Source organism: Schistocerca serialis, chromosome 6 (assembly GCF_023864345.2).
Source record: "Schistocerca serialis cubense isolate TAMUIC-IGC-003099 chromosome 6, iqSchSeri2.2, whole genome shotgun sequence".
NCBI classification, from domain to species: Eukaryota; Metazoa; Arthropoda; class Insecta; order Orthoptera; family Acrididae; genus Schistocerca; species Schistocerca serialis.
Genome location: NC_064643.1, coordinates 567,258,086 through 567,283,815, shown reverse-complemented (window position 1 = coordinate 567,283,815; position 25,730 = coordinate 567,258,086). Strand labels below are relative to the sequence as shown.

At 44.7% G+C, this 25,730-nt stretch overlaps 1 protein-coding gene across 3 annotated transcripts in view; it reads right to left on the bottom strand.

The window, feature by feature from the left end:
* LOC126483808 (V-type proton ATPase 116 kDa subunit a 1) overlaps positions 1-25,730 on the bottom strand; it is a 617,022-nt gene that overhangs the window by 455,382 nt on the left and 135,910 nt on the right. For all 3 annotated transcript variants that reach the window (XM_050106991.1, XM_050106990.1, XM_050106992.1), the window contains exon 2: positions 24,819-24,888. The gene's annotated coding sequence lies outside the window, so the exon portion shown is untranslated. The remainder of the gene's footprint in view (positions 1-24,818; positions 24,889-25,730) is intronic.

Here is a 25,730-nt window from a genome sequence, read left to right as displayed (position 1 = left end):
TTCTTTGTCAATTTCCGCATAATGTAAATAAGTACAAGAATTCTGAGCACAGCTCTGAACAGAACTCCAAGAGTTCTATCGAAAATCCAAATAACATTTTTTTTGTGCAGCTAATAGTTTACCAGATAATTGCAATTTAAGGAGAAAACCTTTTCACTTACTGTGAAGTTGGCTCCTTTTTTTCAGAAATGTATATTTTTTTCAGAGTTCTTGATAGATATGGCATAGTTCTAGAGTTCTTTGTACAAAATTTCAGTAGTTCTGCAGAATATAGCGAAGAAAACAACAATGTATAACATAGCTGATTCAGGAACCCTTTCCTTCTGATACAATTCTTACTGTTGACACAATGAATCACTTGTGCATAGATTCCACCGTACTGATCATTACAAAAATATAACCATTGACCGGCGGCGCAGATTTCTTGCAGCGTTGTACAAAGCATTCAGCTTATCTGCTGTGAAAATACCACACTTGACACTATTGTAAAATTTACGATGAATGGCTTCCATTTATCTACAGTGTCAGCATCTATCGAATTATCTTCACGCAAACGTGATACCAGGATCACACACTTCCCCTTTTTAGGTACGGAGGAAACTAGAGCTCAGTCTTATGGAAGCCAAAAAAGGAACTGTGGGCAGCCCTTCTTTTACTGATAGCAAACTCTAGAGAAATCTCACGCTTGTTTTTCTTCATCGTGCCAACAAAAGAAAAATTCTCCCTACATAGATCTATTATCATTCCAGTACTAGTAAACCAGTTGTCCGCTTTCACATTTCGACCTGACTGATATATAGGTTTACACACTCACAGAACAACATCAGAATGTTTATTGCTCAGTTGGTAAATCCTTCTAGTTGCAACACAGCGTATATTTCCAAATTGTACAGGTAAAATACTTAAGAATCCACAAAAGCATGGATTTTAAATCCATACTCGTTTCGTTTTGATAGATAAATATTGGCGAAAACTGTACCTTCCACAGAATCCTTCCAGCTTCTTGTCTACTTTAACATTTTCTCCAAGGGTATAAGATTTCTCGTAGTTGCGGACAAACACAGTAAAATATTTCCCGAATTGCTGTTAGCTCGTCTAATTGTCTCCTTTCATCACGAATAGCGCGACTGTAAAATCTAAGTCACTCCACAATAAATTTGAAACGTTTTACGTTCATTGCGAGGTGAAATTTTTCAATGCCATTCCCATCAGTTCCACACAGATCTTCCAGGCTTTATCTGTTGCTTTTGTTAACAACAATTAAAAATAAGAGACTGGTGAAGGCTTTCAGTTCAATAACATCTATTGATTTTACCCCTCTCTCACGCTGAAATAAAGCTTTGATGCTCTGAAAATGCTGATTGGAATACAAAACTACAATAGGCAAATGTCATCTATGAGGTAATTACATCACAAAGGCTACTTTGGCTGCGCCTATCGGTCCAGGTAAATTTCGAATAATATTATCCTCTTCGAACTAAATGCTTTGGATTTCTTCAACATGATCTAGTACATCCCACTTAAAATAATAAAATTCCTATAAAATAACGCAACCAGGCACAGTGTATTAATTTGATATTTGACGTTCAGACAGCGGACACCGACGGTTAAACACTTCAAACACAATTTAAGTGCATTTTACATTCTGGATTAGCTTTGTACTACTTACTACGTTGATAAACAAATAAATTAATTGCTGAAATGAAATACGAAAGGGCACAGTGGATAAAAACTCGCAATCGACTCATATCTCATGAAGAGAGTATTAGCGTCGATACTCAATCATACAACAATGAAAGGCATACAGAGAAAGGAAGCTATAACGAGAAGGCGCCAGTGCTATCAGTTGTTGACAACTAATTTACAGAATCACACAACAATGAAAATCATACGGAGAAGGGAAGCTATTAACGAGAAGGCGCCAATACTGCAAATTGTTGAAAAGTAGTTTACAGAAAATTTCGACATGTATCAATTTCAACAGCTTCGCCCGATGAAAGGATAATGAAAACTATGATAGAGACCTCTCAAGACCAAAAAATAATTAACAAAGCACAGCAACAATGCAAAAGTCGTGGCACTACATCTGGAAACAATGAACACGTGAACTGCGTCTAAAAGACACAAATGACGTCAGTGAAGCAGTTACAATAGAGGTAGCATCAAAGCTTCTCGCGGTAGCATCAAAGCTAACGACAACAACAGCTGCACTTTTTGGGTGGCGCGCGCCGTGTCCTTCAGCAGTTGTCGCCAAATTATTGGAAACAGGATTCCAGCTCGTTTCACATCCCCCCCTATTCTCCAAACTTGGCTCCCTCGGACTACTATTTGTTCCCCAACTTGAAGAAATGGTTGGTGGGACAAACATTTTATTCAAACGAGGTGGTGACTGCAGCAACTAATCGCTATGAAACTTCCTGGCAGATTAAAACTGTGTGAAGGACCGAGACTCGAACTCGGGACCTTTGCCTTTCGCAGGCAAGTGCTCTACCAACTGAGCTACCCAAGCACGACTCACGCCCCGTCCTCACAGCTTTACTTCTGCCAGTACCTCGTCTCCTACCTTCCAAACTTCACAAGAGCTCTCCTGCGAAAGGCAAAGGTCCCGAGTTCGAGTCTCTGTTCGGCACACAGTTTTAATCTGCCAGGAAGTTTCACATCAGCGCACACTCCGCTGCACAGTGAAAATCTCTTACTGGCAACTTATAGCTATTTTGCAGACTTTAACAATTCCTACTATTCGGAAGGAATCAACAAATGAGAGGAGCGTTGGATGAAGTGTATAAGTCTAAAAGGAGACCACGTCAAAAAATAAAAAAAGTTTACCCCAAACACGTAAGTAGTTTTTATTTTTGCACGGACTTTTCAAACGCCCCTCGTAGTGATCAATTCTCCTTTATTTAGGTTTGTCCCGATACTTCTGATGAGATAGCGGGTTCCAAGGTTTTTCTGTTGGTAGTAGAATTCCAGAAAAGAAGCAAAGAAATTGAATGCTTAAACAGTAACTTGACAACTGAATAAGTGATGAAACTAAAAAATTATGCCATTCTCTTTAGTCCTTCAACTACGAGTTTGTTTTCCGGAAGCGCAAGGTAATGTACAGTTATTTAAATTAAAGGTAAGACCTGCCATTTCATTTTCCAACGCGGGGATAGGTAAGAGATACATGGTTATTTCAGAAGACTGCTGCAAAAAAAATTACAGGTGGCTAAGATAACAGGTTGGTTGGTTGGAGGGGACCAAACATCGACATCATCGGTGCCATCAGACTAGGGAAGGATGGGGGAGGAAATCGGCCGTGCCCTTTCACAGGAACCTTCCCGGAATTTACCTGAAGCGAGGGTCGTTGCCAGCATGGTAGCCGGCCGCTGTGACCGAGCGCTTCTAGGCTCTTCAGTCCGGAACCGTGCTGCTGCTACGGTCGCAGGATCGAATCCTGCGTCGGACAAGGATGTGTGTGATGTCCTTAGTTTAGTTAGGTTGAAGTAGTTGTAAGTCTAGGGGACTAATGACCTCGGATGTTGAGTCCCATAGTGCTCAGAGGCATTTGAACCCGCATGGTACCACTCGTCGATGTCGGAGCCAATATCTTGCTGCATCAATACCTACCTTTCATCCACGTACTGCTTCCAGCGGAGTGCATCCTTTATTGGGCCAAACAGATGGATATCGGAAGGTGCGATATCCGGGCTGTAGTGTGGATCAGAAAGAGCGGATCAATTAAGTTTTGTGAGCTGCTGTCGTTGCGTTGATGTGTGTGAGGCCCAGCACTGTGATGGAGAAGTCCGTCTGCATTTCCGTGGCGACGGACATGCTGAAGTGGTTCTTCCATTTCCTGAGGGCTGCGCAATACACTTCAGAGTTGATCGTTGAGAGAGGGCATCAGATAGAATAACCCCCTTCAGAGTCCCAGAAGACCGTCCCCACGTCTTCACCGGTTGTGGATGCGGCTTTGAACTTTTTCTTCGGAGGAGAGATGGTGTGCCGCCACTCCATGGATTGCCATTTTGTTTCCGGTTCGAAGTGATGAACCAATGTTACATCACCTGCAACGATATTTGACAAAAAATTGTCGCGATCAGCCTCGCGACGCATAAGCAACTCCGCACTGATGTGCCTTCGTTGCTTTCTCTGAATCTATTAGGCAGTGAGGAACCCAGCTGGCACACTCCTTTGCCGGCCGTTGTGGCCGAGCGGTTCTAGGCGCTTCAGTCCGGAACCGCGCGACCGCTACGGTCGCAGTTTCGAATCCTGCCTCGGGCATGGATATGTGTGATGTCCTTAGGTTAGTGAGGTTTAAGTAGTTCTACGTCTGGGGGACTGATGACCTCAGATGTTAAGTCTCATAGTGTTTAGAGCCATTTGAACACTCCTTTGAGTAGACCAAATGCTGGACGATTGTGTCAGTATTACCAACAGTGACGTCCAAATGAGCAGCGAGATGTTTGTGATGCGTTGATCACATCGAATGAGAGTGTTCGCACGTCCCAACATTGCAGGAGTCACCGCTGTCTGACGCGGCCGGTTCGCGGGAGATCGGACAGGTTTGAGCGACCTTGTTGCCATAGTGACAGACGCCTCGCTCAACGACTCACTGGTAGGTCTCCGTAGACATTCTGCAAGCGCCTATGAATATATGCGATGCTCTGGTTTTCCGCCAAAAGAAATTCAATGATGGTTCTGTGCTTGGAACGCACCTCCGTTACACAGGCCATTTTGAAAGCTACGTGTAGTGCCGCCACTTATTGGAACTTGATGAAACTATATGGACTGAAGCAGAAATATTCCATGATGTCCCACAACAAATTCCGTATTTTTTCAGCCGAAATCGGCCGAGAAATAAAATGCGTTGCATTACTTATTCAACGCCCCTCGTATTATGCTCGTGAACTACTATATTCCATCTGCCCGTATTTCCGAAAACCGCTGGCCTGTATCCCATATCAGCAAGTACCAACTAAGGTTTGACCATATGGATTATTTTCGCAAATGTGTGATTAGCTCGAAGAATACGTGATTGCGCCATCCCTTTTTAAAATTATTAATTACCTTCCTATAACACACAGATCTAGGAAAGTTTCCTGTTTCAGTACCATTACCTCATCGTGTAAGGTGGCTGCTACTGGTTCATCTGTTTTCTCACTAGCTACATAAATTGTGGCTTATTCGTAAACGCCGGCCGCTGTGGCCGAGCACTTCAGTCCGGAACCACGCGGCTGCTACGGTCGCAGGTTCGAATCCTGCCTCTGGCATGGATGTGTGTGATGTCCTTAGGTTCGTTAGGTTTACTTAGTTCTAAGTCTAGGGGACTGATGACCCATAGTGCTTAGAGCCATTTGAACTATCATTCGTAAACTCTGTGCATGATGACTGCATCGGAAACTTTGGTGCTCTATTGGCTATCAACAAATCACAGGGCCTGGCGATAGCTGACGGCATGTGTTCTGATTCGAAAAGAATGCCAGCCTTTCTTCTTTATTTCTTCGTCCTGGTGGTAGTCCTTGTGTTGAGAGACATACTGTGTATCTTGGAGCGATGAGATCTGTTTTTTACTGCAACCATATTTGAAGAACAGACTATTCTCATGAAATTATTCTTCCGTTGGAGAGCTATGATGCTTAATACTGTACGATGCTTGTGATTACTGGTAAGAAAACTCCAGGTGGCCTGTTTCTGTGCCACCGTGTGATGTAAACAACAGGCCGAAATTTTGAAGGCTGAGTAACAAATCCATTGTTTTTGTTCTACTGATTTTTGTTTATTCCGAACTAGTTTTCGGTTTATTGGCAAAAACAGTGCACATTTTATTCAACCTTAAATTTTGAATTGTTCTACTAAGAAGTTACGGAAGAATTCATAAATGAGATAGGACGAGAATTTGTGTTCATGTGGCGACTGGTTCTCGCGAAGGCGTATTTATATGCAGTTCAAATGGTTCAAATGGGCACTATGAGACTAAACATCTGTGGTCATCAGTCCCCTAGAACTTGCAACTACTTAAACCTAACTAACCTAAGGACATCACCACATCCATGCCCGAGGCAGGATTCGAACCTGCGACCGTAGCAGTCGCGCGGTTCCGGACTGAGAGCCTAGAACCGCTCGGCGACCGCGGCCGGCTTATATGCAGTACTATAGACTACGAGAGAATATCGAAAAGCAGGTTGCTGCTTCATTTTTCAGGTTTATTTCAGTTGACTGTGTTCAGTCAACTGAACTGGACTGCTGAGAGTGGCAGCATTGCAGTACTGAATTATAAGCGTTTTATTATAATAAATTCGGATGTGTTACTGAGTTTTTTTCATTCAGAAGTTTAGCTACTGCGTTCACTGTGAGTAGATGAACAGTAGCCAGGGAACATCCCTACTGCAGTGCGGGTCGCAACAAACGTGAAGCTGGCAAGAGATAGTCACACCTGTTGATTTGCTGAATCTGTTTACTTACGTATTAGATCCTGTAACGAGTTGTGCTAACTTTATTAACCTTTGCGCGTAATTATATGTTAGTGTGCGTTGCGTGTCCACTGTTAATGCTTCATTCTGAGTCAGATAGCGCTAATAATCTTTCTTGACCATTATAATTTAATTACGTATATCAGTATAATACCAGGGCTAGCACATCACCATCACAGGGGGCGATTAATGCTTTAAAAACGAGCTTTATAAAAGAGCGCAGTTGTGATTAGGTAATTAGAACCGTTCATAACTACAATATTTAATTTTAATATGAAAATGACACACCAACTATCAAGCCTTCACGTATCAATCATAATAAGTGAACCGTAGAGAGAGAGAGCGATTGATTTTAAGTTCTGCGCAAGGAGGCAGCTTCAGTCCCAAAAGCTTAATAAGGCTATGACGAGAAAGTGTCCTGTACAGTTTCAGTGCGTTTTCTGACTTATTCCCAAGCCATTATCGGAAGCACCGGCAATGGCGGTAGCGCAGGAAACGGTTAAAGAAAAGATTTTGGCGAAGTGGTGGTGGTGGTGGTGGTGGTGGTGGTGGTGGTGGTGGTGGTGGAGGAGGAGGAGGAGAAGGACACCAAGTGCATGATCACGAGATGGAACTAACTGACACGAATATAAATGTACGCTTCATCACAGCAAAGACTCATCAACGGCGCTAGAGTGAAAAAACTCAGCTTTCGTTGTGCTCTTTCTGTTGTTACAGTGCAACATGTGTAAGACAACTCAAGCGGACGGTAACAGCTCACGTTTCTCCAAGAAGTTTACCTAGATCCGGTCCAGTGGAACCAGTTACTATCAACCGGCACAGAGGCGAGTTCCGTAACTTCATGACGCGGCAGTTAAACGGAACCCATTCGTTAAGGATCTGTGGAACGACGTTCGTTGGGTTGGGTAAACAGAGGTAGCAGCGGCTGCATGAACAGAAACAGAGTGCAGGCCAAGATAAGGATGCGAACCAGGATCATGCGGAATGTGAATCATTTTATGGACAGACCCACGTAATATTATGTAAATTTAACGTCGCAAAAAAGACGAAAAGCACAAAATGTGCACTCATCTACACTCCTGGAAATGGAAAAAAGAACACATCGACACCGGTGTGTCAGACCCACCATACTTGCTCCGGACACTGCGAGAGGGCTGTACAAGCAATGATCACACGCACGGCACAGCGGACACACCAGGAACCGCGGTGTTGGCCGTCGAATGGCGCTAGCTGCGCAGCATTTGTGCACCGCCGCCGTCAGTGTCAGCCAGTTTGCCGTGGCATACGGAGCTCCATCGCAGTCTTTAACACTGGTAGCATGCCACGACAGCGTGGACGTGAACCGTATGTGCAGTTGACGGACTTTGAGCGAGGGCGTATAGTGGGCATGCGGGAGGCCGGGTGGACGTACCGCCGAATTGCTCAACACATGGGGCGTGAGGTCTCCACAGTACATCGATGTTGTCGCCAGTGGTCGGCGGAAGGTGCACGTGCCCGTCGACCTGGGACCGGACCGCAGCGACGCACGGATGCACGCCAAGACCGTAGGATCCTACGCAGTGCCGTAGGGGACCGCACCGCCACTTCCCAGCAAATTAGGGACACTGTTGCTCCTGGGGTATCGGCGAGGACCATTCGCAACCGTCTCCATGAAGCTGGGCTACGGTCCCGCACACCGTTAGGCCGTCTTCCGCTCACGCCCCAACATCGTGCAGCCCGCCTCCAGTGGTGTCGCGACAGGCGTGAATGGAGGGACGAATGGAGACGTGTCGTCTTCAGCGATGAGAGTCGCTTCTGCCTTGGTGCCAATGATGGTCGTATGCGTGTTTGGCGCCGTGCAGGTGAGCGCCACAATCAGGACTGCATACGACCGAGGCACACAGGGCCAACACCCGGCATCATGGTGTGGGGAGCGATCTCCTACACTGGCCGTACACCACTGGTGATCGTCGAGGGGACACTGAATAGTGCACGGTACATCCAAACCGTCATCGAACCCATCGTTCTACCATTCCTAGACCGGCAAGGGAACTTGCTGTTCCAACAGGACAATGCACGTCCGCATGTATCCCGTGCCACCCAACGTGCTCTAGAAGGTGTAAGTCAATTACCCTGGCCAGCAAGATCTCCGGATCTGTCCCCCATTGAGCATGTTTGGGACTGGATGAAGCGTCGTCTCACGCGGTCTGCACGTCCAGCACGAACGCTGGTCCAACTGAGGCGCCAGGTGGAAATGGCATGGCAAGCCGTTCCACAGGACTACATCCAGCATCTCTACGATCGTCTCCATGGGAGAATAGCAGCCTGCATTGCTGGGAAAGGTGAATATACACTGTACTAGTGCCGACATTGTGCATGCTCTGTTGCCTGTGTCTATGTGCCTGTGGTTCTGTCAGTGTGATCATGTGATGTATCTGACCCCAGGAATGTGTCAATAAAGTTTCCCCTTCCTGGGACAATGAATTCACGGTGTTCTTATTTCAATTTCCAGGAGTGTATTTATTTCTGTAAAAACTTCCAAGTTAAATGACTTATGTCTATTTTGTGAAATGTAATTATTTCATAAATAATGTTTCAGAGACATAGTGTCAGGCAGCGTGTGGCTGATTGCGATCGACTATAACACTTTTTTTGTTTTAGAATGTAAGTGAACAGCCGGCCGGAGTGGCTGAGCCGTTCTAGGCGCTACAGTCTGGAACCGCGTGACCGCTACGGTCGCAGGTTCGAATCCTGCCTCGGGCATGGATGTGTGTGATGTCCTTAGGTTAGTTAGGTTTAAGTAGTTCTAAGTTCTAGGGGACTGATTACCGCAGCAGTTAAGTCCCATAGTGCTCAGAGCCATTTGAACCATTTTTTTGTAAGTGAACAGCATTTGTACTCTGATCTCTCTCTCTCTCTCTCTCTCTCTCTCTCTCTCTCTCTCTCTCTCTCTCTCCCCCCATTATCTGTTAGCCATTATACTGGGCATTGTATATGCGTTCCGTGTGTATCAGTAATTAATCCTCCTTTTATGCAGACAAATCTGATCCAAGGACCAATACGAGCTTAACGGATTAGTATTCTGCCACTTATTCATTTGCAACTTGCTACAGCGTCCCTGAAATTAGCTGCCGATCATGATGAAGCGTTTTGCAGACTTGAATGCAAGCGCGGAGCCTTAAATGACCCGGCCACAGTCTCCAAGCTATGATTCCATTTCGCCCGTGAATGACAGATTCCGGCCCCGCAAAATTGGTGGTGGTATTAAAAGATGTAATCTTCTCTAAAATTTACACCAATTTTCTGGAAGTCAATTTGGTCACTAACGGAAAAGCACCCGCCATCAACAATGGCCGTCTGCTCCATTTAATTTTAGCAGTTTTTCTTCCAGTAATTTATTTCAGTTTCTAGTTAAAACCAAATTCTAGTGACCTTGCGTGAGCAGACGCATCAAATGCCTGGTAAGAAATTTTATCGTGAAAACTGTCTCGGTTACATACGTCTGTGAAACACAGAAACAAAGCACAGAAACAAAGCAAAATTAATGCAGGATAAACACTTTTGTCTTAATTAAGCAAGATGAGAAAGAACTGTTCTTCCCCGACACAGTTCTTACGACACCGATTGCGTAACTGACTGTGGGAAGGCCACACAACGCAAGGTCTCTCTGACCACTACAGGGAACATACTGCGTATATGTTTATGAGAGTGGAAAAAGTACAAAAACACTTGCCAGTTAGCGGTTCTGGCTCAGTTTCCGCAACATTCGGTTTTCCTATACCCATTCACACTGTCTCGTATGATTAATACAGACGCTGAAAATTTAATGTAGCACTCATCTACTCCACTCGCGAATGGTGAACTGAACCATTAGTTTCCTGTAAGGGTTAATAGCATTTTCTTTGGCCTGGAGATAATGTTTCACACTCCCAACCAGCGTTCGTCTATGACAAGGACGATAAAAGGTTTTGTCTAAATATGAGGGGCAGTGAAATGAAAACGAGACAGATAGATGACAGTAATAAATTTCATTATTTCAAAAGTTATCACCATGATGGTTAATATACACTGAAGAGCCAAGGGAACTGGTACACCCGCCTAATATTGTGTAGGGGCTCCCTCGGCACGCTGTAGTGGCGCAACACGACGTGGCAGGGACTCGACTAATGTCTGAAGTAGTGCCGAGTGGACGTGACACCACGAAACATGCAGGGCCGTCCATAAATCCTGAGTATACGAGGGGGGTGGAGTTCTCTACTGATCAGCAAATTGGAAGGTATCCCAGAAATTTTCAAAAATGGCTCTGAGCACTATGGGACTCAACTGCTGTGGTCTTAAGTCCCTAGAACTTAGAACTACTTAAACCTAACTAACCTAAGGACATCACACACATCCATGCCCGAGGCAGGATTCGAACCTGCGACCGTAGCGGTCGTGCGGTTCCAGACTGCAGCGCCTTTAACCGCTCGGCCACTTCGGCCGGCCAGAAAATTTCAATAATGTTCATACCTGGGGAGTTTGGTGGCCAGCGGAAGTGTTTAAACTCAGAGGAGTATTCCTGAAGCCACGCTGTAACAATTCTGCACGTGTCTGGTGTCGCATTGTCCTGCTGGAATTGCCCAAGTCCGTCGTATCTAGACGTACGAGGGGGTCCCGCGTCACTCCAGCTGCACACGCCCCACAACATTACAGAGCCTCCACCAACCTGAACAATTATTGATTGGCGACTCCATAGAGTGCTGTATGACAACGACCATATAATAAGTAAAATTAGAAGGAGAGTGAGCGTTGGCCATAATTTTGATGACTTATTAACAGCAAAATCGATTTGCGGTCACATAATAATCATCTTCAGTGCTTTAGCGTACAAATTGAAGTTCGTAGGCACTGCTGTGTAGTTATTAGCAATAACAGAAGCTTCTAACTTGAACAGTGGCCTGCTGAAATGAAGGTTCCATGGATTCATGAGGTTGTCTCGATTACTCGTACATGTCCATTCGCTCGATAATGGAAATGTCGTGTGGCTAGGGCCTCCCGTCGGGTAGACCGTTCGCCTGGTGCAGGTCTTTCGATTTGACGCCACTTCGGCGACCTGCTCGTCGATGGGGATGAAATGATGATGATTAGGACAACACAACACCCAGTCCCTGAGCGGAGAAAATCTCCGACCCAGCCGGGAATCGAACCCAGGCCCTTAGGATTGACAGTCTGTCACGCTAACCACTCAGCTACCGGGGCGGACATTCGCTCGATACAATTTGAAACGAGACTTGTCCGACCAGGTAACACGTTTCCAGTCATCAAGAGTCCAATGGCGGTGCTGAAGGGTGCAGTCGAGGCGTAAAACTGTGTGTTGTGCACTCATCAAGGGTACACGAGTGGGCCTTCTGCTACGAAAGCCCATATCGGTGATGTTTTGTTGAATGGTTCGCACGCTGTCGACGGCCCAGCATTAAAACCTGTAGCGGGTTGCGGAAGGGTTACACTTCTGTCACGCTGAACGATTCTCTTTAGTCGTCGTCTGTCACGTTCTTGCAGGATCTTTCTCCGGCCGCAGCGATGTCGCAGATTTGATGTTTTACCAGATTCCCGATATTCACGGTACACTCGTGAAATGGTCGTACGGGAAAATCTTCTCTTTATTGCTACCTCGGAAATGCAGTGTCCCATCGTTCATTCGCCGACTGTAACGCCACGTTCAAATGCACTTAAATCTTGTTAACCTGTCATTGTAGCAGGAGGAACCGATCAACAACTGTGCCAGACACTTGTCTTAATACAGACGTTGCCGACTGCAGCGCCGTGTTCTGCCTGTTCACATATCTCTGTATTTCAATACTTATGCCTATACCAGTTTCTTTGGCGTATCAGTGTATTTATTCTACTGTGACACACGACGATCAATGGCTTCATGGCAAAATGTTTGCGGTTGCCTAAGAAACCATGATGGTACCCATGCGTGCACCCCGTCGTTCGAAGCACGTCGACGGCCCCGAACGTCTTTGTCTAGGGCTCCAAAAGTATGGAAATTGCATAGGAGAGAACGGGACTGTACGGAAGATCTGTAAGGACTTTCCAGGGAAAGTTATGCAGTGTAGTCGAAACAAGCCCAACAACACGTGGGCCCGCCCTGAAGAAAGACATTGTGGCCGTTGAATTGTTTCAGAAGGAGAGGAGCGCGCTCCGTTACAATCATGATTCCGTAGGCAATCGTGCAAATTTTTCCTTTTTTCATTTGACTGCCTCTTTACTATCAGATCATAGCACCAATCTGTACTGCTACAGTCACAGTTTTCTGTTATTCATATTTTACACGACGCGTTTCGGGGAACGATTCCCATTTTCAAGTCTATAATTTCTTTGTGCTATGCCATTTTTACGTAATGTTTTTGATGTGTGGGGTCCTGCTTTCTTTTGTTGATTTTACTGAAACATGTTAAAAAGGCGCATTTTTAGTTAGTTATCGATTTTATATGTAAAAATCTATGTGGCTAGTACAAAGAAATACACACTTGAAAATGGAAATCATTTCCCGAAACGCGTCGTGTAAAATATGAATAGAAGAAAATGGTGACTGGTAGCATAAACTTTATTTATAAACAAACCTACTGTTTTTACAGTTTCAGACTTTCAAAAAAAAATATAATGGACAAAAATCAGACAATCTTTACATTTAGGTGGCACGAACAAGACGAACTTTTAATTCCATATATATCTGTGTCAAGAACTGGCCTTGTTCATTTTCTGTACCATAGGTGCTGGAGAGCTGGGACAGGTATGGGCAACCACCTCGACCTCAGTTTTCTGTCCGAGGGTCCTGACGTAGAGAATATTGCCGTGACTTCATTTCGTGTCACGTAGTGCGACGTAAAAAGATATGTGCTGCTGCTGTCATTTTGCCTTAAAATAGCGGCAGAAACTTTAAAAATACGTACATTATATCATATTCAAGTGACAAAATTAAGCCTAGTGCGTTAGATTCACCAGTCGAGAGGATGGGAGAGGGTGTAGCAGAAAATGCGAACGTACGTTTTTAAGGTATTGTGTTCCCCATTATTTGCTTCGGTTGCATGTGTTTTAGATGTAGCATTTGATTTGGGGTGGGCGTCTTCACAAAACGGGAGGACTTGAGTCTTTCGAAATTCCTGAAGGCTAACGTAAATAAAATCAGATTTTTCATTGTCTTTCTGATTCCACAGTTTAGAGTAATCTAAAATTTTGAAAAAATTGTTTGAAGCATGTGACTGTATTGCTGTAAGCAACCTCATAAAAAATTCTCACAGCAGGAAAAGTTCGGCATTATAATCATCTGTTTATAAGAGGGCTATTCGGAAAGTAAGGAACGACAGGTCGCGAAATGGAACCGACAGTGAAAATCTAAACTGTTTTATTTGCAACTCTTAGCTACAATTTCCAGCTACTTATCTCCATAGTGGCCGATCCGACTAGGACGTTTGTCGTAGCGTTGTACCAACTTTCCAATACCCTCGTTATACAAGGCAGCCGCCAGTGCTTTCCACCAGCTCTCTACGCTGGCCTACAGCTCGTTTTTTGCGCCAAAATGTTGTCTTCATAGCCAGCGGTTCATGTGAGCAGAGGTGAAACTCAGAGGGAGACAATTACGGGCTGTATTGTGGGTAATCAAACATTTCCAATTGAAAACTATCCAGGAGCATCTTCATTGCCCCTGCAGAATAAGGCTGAGGATTGTCTTGAAGAAGAAAACACACGACAGTTATGTGATGTTGGCTGCATAGCTTCAGGCGAAATTTCTCGCCAGGCCCTCGTACTTGGCGCGAGACACTATTGTTCTAGGTATCTTTATGTGCTCCCTGTGTGGTCAGAACTAAAAAGTACTACATAACGCGATCGACGAGAATACTAGAGACACTGCCCAACACACCTGTGAAAAACTTCATCCGATTTTCACTGTGATTTCCACTTCGCGACCGATCGTTCCTTACTTTCCGAATAACCCTCGTATGTACTGTAGCAACAACGTCGTTATTCTTTTCGCCTCCTTGTTATCGAGCGAGCAGCAATTTCATTCATGTTACATCAGCTCGTCAATTACTTTTTACTTCCGTGGCATTCTTAGTATGTCGAAGCACGTCTCAGAGAATCAACAAGGTATTCTGTTGCGGCATGACGGCAAGTCTGTCAAAACTAGAAGCTAGCGCCGAATTACGTCAAAGATGAAACAGATGCTGTTTAATATTAAAGAGCAAATTATTCTGTTTTCACTTGCCGCACAACTGTGTGACAAACATTCACTGCGGAACTCCGGCATCGAGTGACGTCCAACAGCGGTTTTTCGCGTCGTAAAGAAGTCCGTCGAAAGAGAGTAAGTCACGTGCTACACTAATTAATGAAATATTAATTTGCAGACAAAAAAAGAACTATCGTTCCTACTTTGTATTCGAACGTTACTTTGCATTTCACAGCGCTTGATCACTAACAGAATAGGATTCTGAAGTTATCCTTGCAGAAAATAACCCAGAATTCAACAGCGTTCATTCCATGGACCGGCCAGACGCAGAAGATTCGTCATTTAGAGAGAGACACCTGCGGTTGGTAATATAAAATTCATCGCTGTGTCGTAGACATGACGAGGATTTTCTTGACTTCGAGCAGGGAGTCGATCAAATCTGCATTAGCAACTGCATGTCCACTCGGATGTCTCGAACTAAATGTGCATGTATACTCTACAAGAGAATGCACGATTTACATTACGAAGGGTACATTGTACGAAAGCCAGTGGCTCCCTGTTCTATCCCAATCGCCTGTGGAGCGAGCGAAAAAACATACAGCCTGAAGTGGCGTAAGTCATGGAACTCAACAAATCGCTGGAAGTCCCATGCAGAAATATTGAGCCATGCTGTCCCCACAACCGTCCATAATTGAGAAAATGTTGTCGGTGCAGGATTTTGTGCACGAACTGACCTCTCGATTACGTCCCATAAATATTCGATGGGATTCATGTCTGATGATCTGGGTGGCCAAACCATTCTCTGGAATTGTCCAGAACATTCTTCGAACCATCGCGAACAGTTGTGACCCAGTGACACGATGCACTGTCATACATAAAAATTCCATTGTTATTTGGGAACAAACGGTCTCCAAGTAGCCGAAAATAACGATTTCCAGTAAGCGATCCGTTCAGTTGGACCAAAGGACCCACGTCATTCCATGAATACACAACCCACACCATTATGGAGCCACCACCAGCTTGCACAGTGACTTGTTGACAACTTGGGTCATGGCTTCGTTGGGTCTGCACCACATTCGAACCCTACTATCAGCTCTTACCAACTGAAATCGGGACTCATCTGACCAGGTCACGCTTTTCCAGTCGTCTATGGTACCACGGATATGGTCCAAATGGTTCAAATGACTCTGAGCACTATGAGGTTTAACATCTGAGTTCATCAGTCGCCTAGACTCAGAACTACTTAAACGTAACTAACCCAAGGACATCACACATATCAATGCCCGAGGCAGGATAAGAACCTGCGACCCTATCAGCAGTGCGGTTCCGGACTGAAGCGCCTAGAACCACTCGGCCACACAGCCGGCCCACTGATAAGATCATGAGCCCAGAACAGATGCCGCAAGCAATGCTGTGCTGTTACCAAAAGCACTCGCGTTGGTCGTCTGCAGACGTAGTCCATTAACGCCGCACTTCGCCGCACTTCCCTAGCGGACTCGTTCGTCGTACGTCCCACACTGATTCCTGCGGTAATTTCACTCAGTGATGCTTGTCTGTTAGCACTGACAACTCTATACAAACGCCGCTGCTCTCGGTCGGTAAGTGAAGGCCGTCGGCCAATGCGTTGTCGGTGGTGAGAGGTAACGCCTGAAATTTAGCATTCTGGGTACACTCTTGGCACTGTGGATTTCAGAACACTGAATTCCCTATCGGTTTTCGAAATGGAATGTCCAATGTGTCTAGCTCCAAGCTCCATTCCGCGTTGAAAGTCTTAATTCCCGTCATTCGGCCACAATCACGTAGGACGTTTCTTCCACATGAATCACCTGAGTACAAATGGCAGCTCCGCCAATGTATTGCCCTTCTATACGTTGTGCACACGACACTACTGCCATATGTATACAACTATACTCCTGGAAATGGAAAAAAGAACACATTGACACCGGTGTGTCAGACCCACCATACTTGCTCCGGACACTGCGAGAGGGCTGTACAAGCAATGATCACACGCACGGCACAGCGGACACACCAGGAATCGCGGTGTTGGCCGTCGAATGGCGCTAGCTGCGCAGCATTTGTGCACCGCCGCCGTCAGTGTCAGCCAGTTTGCCGTGGCATACGGAGCTCCATCGCAGTCTTTAACACTGGTAGCATGCCGCGACAGCGTGGACGTGAACCGTATGTGCAGTTGACGGACTTTGAGCGAGGGCGTATAGTGGGCATGCGGGAGGCCGGGTGGACGTACCGCCGAATTGCTCAACACGTGGGGCGTGAGGTCTCCACAGTACATCGATGTTGTCGCCAGTGGTCGGCGGAAGGTGGACGTGCCCGTCGACCTGGGACCGGACCGCAGCGACGCACGGATGCACGCCAAGACCGTAGGATCCTACGCAGTGCCGTAGGGGACCGCACCGCCACTTCCCAGCAAATTAGGGACACTGTTGCTCCTGGGGTATCGGCGAGGACCATTCGCAACCGTCTCCATGAAGCTGGGCTACGGTCCCGCATACCGTTAGGCCGTCTTCCGCTCACGCCCCAACATCGTGCAGTCCGCCTCCAGTGGTGTCGCGACAGGCGTGAATGGAGGGACGAATGGAGACGTGTCGTCTTCAGCGATGAGAGTCGCTTCTGCCTTGGTGCCAATGATGGTCGTATGCGTGTTTGGCGCCGTGCAGGTGAGCGCCACAATCAGGACTGCATACGACCGAGGCACACAGGGCCAACACCCGGCATCATGGTGTGGGGAGCGATCTCCTACACTGGCCGTACACCACTGGTGATCGTCGAGGGGACACTGAATAGTGCACGGTACATCCAAACCGTCATCGAACCCATCGTTCTACCATTCCTAGACCGGCAAGGGAACTTGCTGTTCCAACAGGACAATGCACGTCCGCATGTATCCCGTGCCACCCAACGTGCTCTAGAAGGTGTAAGTCAACTACCCTGGCCAGCAAGATCTCCAGATCTGTCCCCCATTGAGCATGTTTGGGACTGGATGAAGCGTCGTCTCACGCGGTCTGCACGTCCAGCACGAACGCTGGTCCAACTGAGGCACCAGGTGGAAATGGCATGGCAAGCCGTTCCACAGGACTACATCCAGCATCTCTACGATCGTCTCCATGGGAGAATAGCAGCCTGCATTGCTGCGAAAGGTGGAGATACACTGTACTAGTGCCTGTGGTTCTGTCAGTGTGATCATGTGATGTATCTGACCCCAGGAATGTGTCAATAAAGTTTCCCCTTCCTGGGACAATGAATTCACGGTGTTCTTATTTCAATTTCCAGGAGTGTATTTCCATTTAAAGTTTCAGCTCATCTCCATTACCCTTTCATACGGACCACACTGACCTATTCCGATCCCAGAAAGATCTTCCTGAATTCGTTGACACGGCCAGGCCTACCTGATAAACACCCGAATTCTGGAGAAACATTACTGTAGAATATGTAGCAATAGTGTAGGTGCACCTTCCCGGAAATGGTTACGTAGGTAAAGATTAGTTGACGTCACGAAAGAGCGACCCGGAAATGGTAAAAAACTTCGACAGGCACTAGAAGACAGATGTCAGTTATCCCGCGAAGACCTGCTTACAGAGTCTGAAGAAACACCAAAGACTGAGGAAGATACTAGAGCACCCTACGAATCGCTGCTTAAGAACGAAAAAGCACTCATTATTCCCGCGCCCCATTCGTGAATGGAATAGAAAGAAACCGATATACGTGATCGAATGAGAATTACCTGTCAGGTACTTGGATTGATGAAGATGTAAGTAAAGGATAGTCCCCGCTTAGGTACTAGCAACTCTTCCTTCTACGCTACTGCAGTCGCAGCTCAAGTCTAATGAAGACGTAACGAAATCGAACAGTGGATTTTCGGCGATTTTCGTTTTCTATCCAAGTATACGATACTGTCTGCCTGCATAGCTACAGCCACTAACGCGCAATTGTGCATTGGCGCTCCACTCGCACGTAGCTGGTATGATTCTTGGTGGAGAAAAAAATCCTCATTGCCAATATTTGACTGATAAGACGACGCGAATTGGTAATGTAAAATTCCTGGTCAACACATAACAGAGTGTGCCACTGTCGGCCGGCCGGGGTGGTCGAGCAGTTCTAGGCGCTACAGTCTGTAACCGCGCGACCACTAGGGTCGCAGGTTCGAATCCTGCCTCGGGCATGGATGTCCATTTCTAAGTTCTCGGGGACTGATGACCTCAGAAGTAAAGTCCCATAGTGCTTAGAGCCATTTGAACCATTTTTGTGCCACTGTCCTGCCTAAAATTCCAAACCTATCCTTAGTGTCGATTATAGAGGGCTTGTATTATTGTTGATGGTGATTAAACATAATAATAATAATAATAATAATAATAATAATAGGGCTATTCGGAAACTAATGTCCGACAGGTCGCGAAATGGAAACGACAGTGAAAATCCGTTGAAGCTTTGCAAAGATGTGCTGGGCATTGTGCCTAGTATGCTTGTCAACCACGTCATGTCGCTCTTTTCAGTTCTGAGCACACAGTGCGCACATGAAGATGTCTAGAACAACAGTGTCTCACGCTAATTGTGGGTGCGCCTGATTTCATGCTACCTCACATAACGTAGCTGTCTTCATGACAGTTCTCGGCCACACACTGCAGGGATAATGAGGAAGCCCCTGCAGCGTTTACGATAGGAGTGTTTATCACCCACCATACAGCCCCGACTTGGCTCCCTCTGATGTTCATCTCTGCTCACATGAGTTGCTGCTTATGAAGACAACATTTTGGCACAGACACTGAACTGCAAACCAGCACAGAGAAAAGGCCGAAAGCAAAGGCGGCTGCCTTCTGTGACGAGAGTACTGGGAAGCTCGTACAATGCTACGACAGATGTCTAAGTCGGAGCACGTGTAGAGAAGTAGCTGAAAGGTAAAATTACTGTTGCAAATAAAACGTTTTTTATTTTCACTGTTGTTCCATTTTGCGATCGATCGGATCTTACGCTCTGAATAGCCCTAGTAATTTCGTATGATTCAACGGCCTAGTGCAGTTGTTTGTATTAGATGTCCCTCTGGTGACTAGGGTGCCCCTGACACCCTCCCCCCTCCTCCTCGCCTCCCCCCTCTAACAACCCTACCACAACAAAGGTCAAAATTTAATAATGATTGTGGGGTTGCTCACGCTGCTAAATACTGCATTTTCGGGCAACAACAAAGTTATTATGTGGCAGGTGTCATTAGAGCACAGTTAATAAAGTCATTTCATGTAATAATAAACAAACTAGGCACTCATCTTTTCGTATTTCCCATGCTGGTCTCGTTGTAAAATCATGGCTCAGTCGTCGAAAATCTAGGTGGTGATGATTCCAAGCTCGGATCCAAAGAGGCCTAGGTTTTTATTCTGCGATATTCAAAAGTTTTATAGATGTGTTTCACAAACCATTCTTGAAGATTAGACCTTTTTTAAGTAAGCACACTGGTGATGTAAAAAATAATCAGCACTCCGAATTTAAGTTACTCTTCTTTTTTTATTACTTTTGCTGCAATATCACATAACACACAAAACATCACTTCGCAATACAAAACAAACTTGAAAACATCTTCCTCACTGTTAAAGTTCAAATTTATAAGCTGACTACAATATGCGTCTTTTCAACATTGTAAGGTATCAGGCAAATCCAACACCTTCCATGAAAACCCTGACATGATAAGCAAATCCAGTAGTATGTCACATAGCTCCGAATAAATCGTGACATTAAATTAACCAAAGTAATACGAGTAACGAGTGAGCAAATGGAATACCACAGACTAACACAAGAATGCCTAAATGCATGTCATACCTTCCCACCGTGAGACAGATGCAGTTCCGAGGGGAGAAACGAGAACAGAAGCCGAGAGCAGAACCGTGTTAAGCTGGAAGGCCCTACGAAAAGGAAGGGACGGACACCCACGTCGCCAGCTAACCGCTACGACTACAGCACCCGCAAGTTTTAGCATGAGACTTTTTCGCGTCTCTGTCACGTTAGGACCACCCCCCAGCCCATGTTAAAAGCTAGAGCCCTCCAGAAGAACAGTATAGATCTTACGATAACACAAAAAGGGCTACACCACCCGCAAGTTTTAGCGTGAGACTTTTTCGCGTTTCTGTTACATTGCAAACTTTAAAAAACATTGCCCCACCACGAAAAGTATAACGTTTCTCATTGGACAGACAGAATTTTTGTAGGTGGAGCTTAAGATTAACATTGAGACCCTGATTGGTCAAATGAAAACACAGCCAGAGAGTTTCTTTTTTTAAACCAACTTCGGTAAATTGTAGTAAGGAGAAGTTAGGAGAGAGTTGCTTCCGAGAGGGCGAGCTGGACGGAGCTGCGCCGGCCGCCGTCCCCTGACGAACACCGACAAGGTAATGAATGCACGCGATGCCGCATTTTTGAGCGCATGAGGCTTCACTGAAAACTGCAGAAGTCTTATCTGTTACATCCCCTTTACGTAATACTAGTGTCGATCGTCAATTCAAGCTCATGGTGTTCACATTTGCCACTTGAAGTAAAAATCTGAAACTCGATGATTTTTCTGTTATATAGTTATTGAGAAGCCACATCAGCCACTGTAATTTACGACAAGTTAGATAAGTAATTAAAGATAATTGAGGGTCACTGTAGACCATTTTGATAGTTTTCTCTTTTGTGAAACTTAATTTAAACCTAGATTATAGATGTGATATGGCATAGGTCATCCTTCGATCCATTGTAGAACTTGGAAACCCATTCAGGGAATATTCGTTCACATTTTTGTTGAACGCAGTTGGTTTTTACCATCCTGTATTAAAACATTTCCTTTTATCAATAGTGCAATTTATAAACGATGTTTCGTGAGTAGAATAAAATTTCGAATGGTAAACTTAACTGCTTTTTCGACGTTATTTTACCAGCTAACTAAAAATAGGAAAGCCTTGAACCCCTTCCACTAAATTTAGTTAGTATTAAGATTCTTCTACAGGGAGTGCAGTGGAGCTGACGCTGAAATCATTAAGTATTTGGTTATATCATCGCTAGTTTCACTGAACTCTTCTGAATTCTACATGTCATGTGTGGTCTGACGTCTCCTTACCAGCAACAGGTCCCAGGTTCAAACTAGTCAATTCCCTAAAAAACACGCTCAGAGCGTCGTTGCGCGAAAGTGGTAGGGAGACACGATATAGAACAAACAGACACCACGCAGAATGTTTAGAACATGACGTCCAAGACTTGACTTTCTCAAGGTCCGACTCTCTAACAACTAACTAATAATCGCTTACGTGCCCAAAAATCAGAGTTACAAGTACGTCAAAGATCATAGCGACAAAATGAAAGAATACACATAAGAATAATATCACTGCAATACAAACATATCGATGTATCAAAGTACCTCTACATTAATGAAATCAAATCTGAATGTTGTCTCAGAAATATGTCAACTACTTTACAGAAACACATTAGAATATTGCTGGTATCGAGAGGTTAAGTTAAGCTGCCGTAATGGTTACGTAATTCAAGTACCATTACACCCCCCTCAACCTCTCCCTTTCCCCAGCACTCCTACTGGGGAAAGAGGCCCTACAGTTTAACGTGGAATCTGAATGAAGTATAGTTCCTGGTAAATCAGCACATCGGTGAGAAGTGAAGTCGTGATTAAAAACTGAAAAAAATCCCTGATGCGGTCGGGATTCGATCCTCCGATTTTTCGGTTTCCAGACACCAGCTTCACAGCCAGACCAACAGGTCCGGCAATGATTCAGAATCACAGTAGTCATGCTGAGGTAATGGTTCAAAAGCCAACGTGTATAGCAGCTGTACGTGCTTGAATCAATAAAATAAAATTTTGTTAGACATCTTTACACATGGAGAGTCAGCAAGAACGGTACATGCTTTGAGGAATTAGTATTAGTGGTTCTGAACAAAAAAACTTCGTATGGACATATACCCTACTCCAAATGCTTTCCGAGATAAGACATTTAATGAACATCGTTATTTATTTTCTGTAGTATTCAAACACTGTCATTAGTGTAGGGGAAGTTGAGACGAACAGTTTGATACAGGACACTTTGGTCTATTAAGTCGGGAGACAAACTGAAATTGGCCTACAAAAACTACCTAAGGTACAGCGCATGCGCGACGTGTGAGATTTACAATATTCTCGCGCTCCCTTCGCTCAAACTATTAATCCTAGAGAAACAGTGACTAGAACCTTTTTTGTAGGAGGTTCAGTGTAGTTCAGTCTTGTACTACGGCAAGTTTTCGCTGGAGCGTGCTATTTTCGAGTTATTCAAGAAAAACGTACAAAAGTGATATTTACTGTGTTCTATCTCGGAAGACATTCGGAATAGGGACTATGTCCATAAGATGTTTTTTGTTCAGGATGACTTACACAGTCACCCTCAAAACATGCACCTATCGTTCTGACTCACCTTCTCTGTTACGCGGAAGTAAAATAAGTTTGAAAAAGGACCTACGAGGGTTGTCCAGAAAGTAAGTTCCGATCGGTTGCGAAATGGAAACCACTGGCAAAATACGGTAAAGCTTTGCACAGATGTGTTGGGCAGTGTCTCTATTATGCCCGTCGATCGTGTCGCGTCGCTCTTTTCAGATTTGAGTGAACAGTGAGCACGTAAAGATGCGTAGGGAATAGCGTCGCCTGTGTCATGCAGCCCACATAACACAACTGTCGAGTAGTACCTTCCTCATGCCAATTCTCGGCCGCACACTGCAGGGGCAATGAAGACGCTCCTGCAGCGTTTCCGATGAGAAGTGTTTGATCACCCACAATGCAGTCCGTAATTGGCTCCCCCTGAGTCTCATATCTGCTCACAAGAAGCGCTGGCTATGAAGACAACATTTTTCCACAGACAATAAGCTGCAGACCAGTGCAGATAACTGGCAGAAAGCACAGGCGGCTGCTTTCTAAGACGAGGATATTGGAAAGTTGATAAACACTACGACAAAGCTCGAAGATGGAGCGGCGACTATGTAGAGAAGTAGTTGGTAGGTGTACCTAACTGTTGCAAATAAAACGTTTCTGGTTTTCACTGTGGTTTCCATTTCGCGACCTATCGGAACTTACTTTCTGGACAATCCTCGTATATTACTGACAGGGATCACGGATTCACTTCAAACTTTGTACGCCTTTAGTAGGTCATTTGAACAACATAATATGCAAGTAGTAAGGTCCACTACTGTGGCAATTCCGAGAAAATGGTAAGAGAAGATTTACGCGTCTATTTGGTCAAGTGGAGTCGGCATCGTAGCTCAGCGTTTTCGGTCAGAAGGCTGGCTGGTCTCTGTAATAATAATAATAATAATAATAATAATAATAATAATAATAATAACACTGAGTGAAGAGATGAATAACGAACTTCAAGGCATGTCATGTCATGCCCGTTACGGCCAGATACCAACAATACCGAACAGAACGAAAAAAAAAGTGGTTAGCGTTCGAACTTCATATGAGGCGACGGTTCGACTCCAGCTGAAACCTTGATTTTTGTAATACTAGCGTAAATTCTGTGATATTAAAAATTTTTTGCATCTACACTATTCGTTCTTACTGCATTAGCAACGCCTCACCGATCCGCAGGTTAACTGATAATTGGGACCTGCCTCTGTGTCGAGGTGCGAAGTAGTTCCGGGTACCTTATCAGATTGCTCGTACAAGCGATTTGGCAAATCACGACATGCATGCATTTTCAGGAAAACTCTATGCGATTCTTCATTTACTTGTCGATAGTTGTAAATAAGTTTGGACTAATAATTAAATTAATTAAATATAAGTAGTCAAATAAATTCACTAGAACTTCTTGCAAGTACACGTGTTTTTTAATCATATTACCTCTCATATGTCATATGAAGACACATTTGGAAAATTATTTGATTTGTCTTTTTTCTTTACTTATTACTTACTTTAAGCAAATTTCTAAAAAATGCGAAATTGTTCTCTTCTAGTTGCTCCCAAATAACCAACCTGCTCCTGATAAGGCAAACAAAACGTGCCCAAGAAAACGTGAAATGCATTCAACGTGTTATAATTTCCTGTTTGCGACTGGCGATACACTGTTGAAGCTTCTTACACAGACGCTAAGTTGATTTTTATGTTTACTTACAATAAGAGTATAAAACGTACGCTTGACGAAAATATCGCTGTACAAACAGAACGTACTTACCTCCGAACTTGGATCAAGAATTAGGTACAGTGATGTTAAATGACGCGGCCCCGTTCGTTACATTCGAAACCTGTGGAAAAAGTTAATGTAAGTAACGAAATAACCCACAAACAGAAATTTTAATTATTACGTTTTTATTTTGCATACCTGTACATTCAAGAGGAAAGAAGCAAGTTAAGAGTTGCTTCTATAATAAACATACAAAAAATGCAGAGTAACAAAAGACGCTTCGCAGATCGGTACTACTTGTGGGACGAATTACATAGAGTATTCCAGGAGGAATGATCGAAACTTGGGAACGATTATTCGAAGCATGGAAGTCGTGTAAACATGGGCTCTAAAATGCGTACCTTCAGAGCCATCAACACTACATTTTCGATAGTGCGAAACACATCTCTTCTACTGAACAAGTGCTCATAAGTTCTTAGAATCCATGTTCACTAGGTATTTATTTCTCGTTTTGCTCCATACTACCTCTTCCCACAATATGCAATGCAAAGAGCTTGCACTAGAAAAGATTTGGTCCACGGTATAGAAGAGTCACGACGCGCTCCTGGCTCTTAAGGTATGAAGTTTAGAGCACATGTTTACTACACTTTTTTTTTCTCGAATGATCGTTTATGTCCTATCGCTGAATATTGACCAGTCCTCCTCGCACGCCCATACGAGTATGTACACATTCAGCAAAGGCTATCACACAACGGCAGTTACGGGAATCTGAACGATTTAAAACTTGGTCTTGGCTTGCTCCAATGTCGGAGAGGAAGAATATGGACAGAACGGGGAAATGGATGTCTTCTAAAACATCCCCCGAAGTGCCACCGATGCTTCTGCGACGCAGATGAGGTCGTTCAGGATTTCTTTGCAAAGAAAACGCCAGGACACAGCAATACCTTTTTACTCGTGCTATCT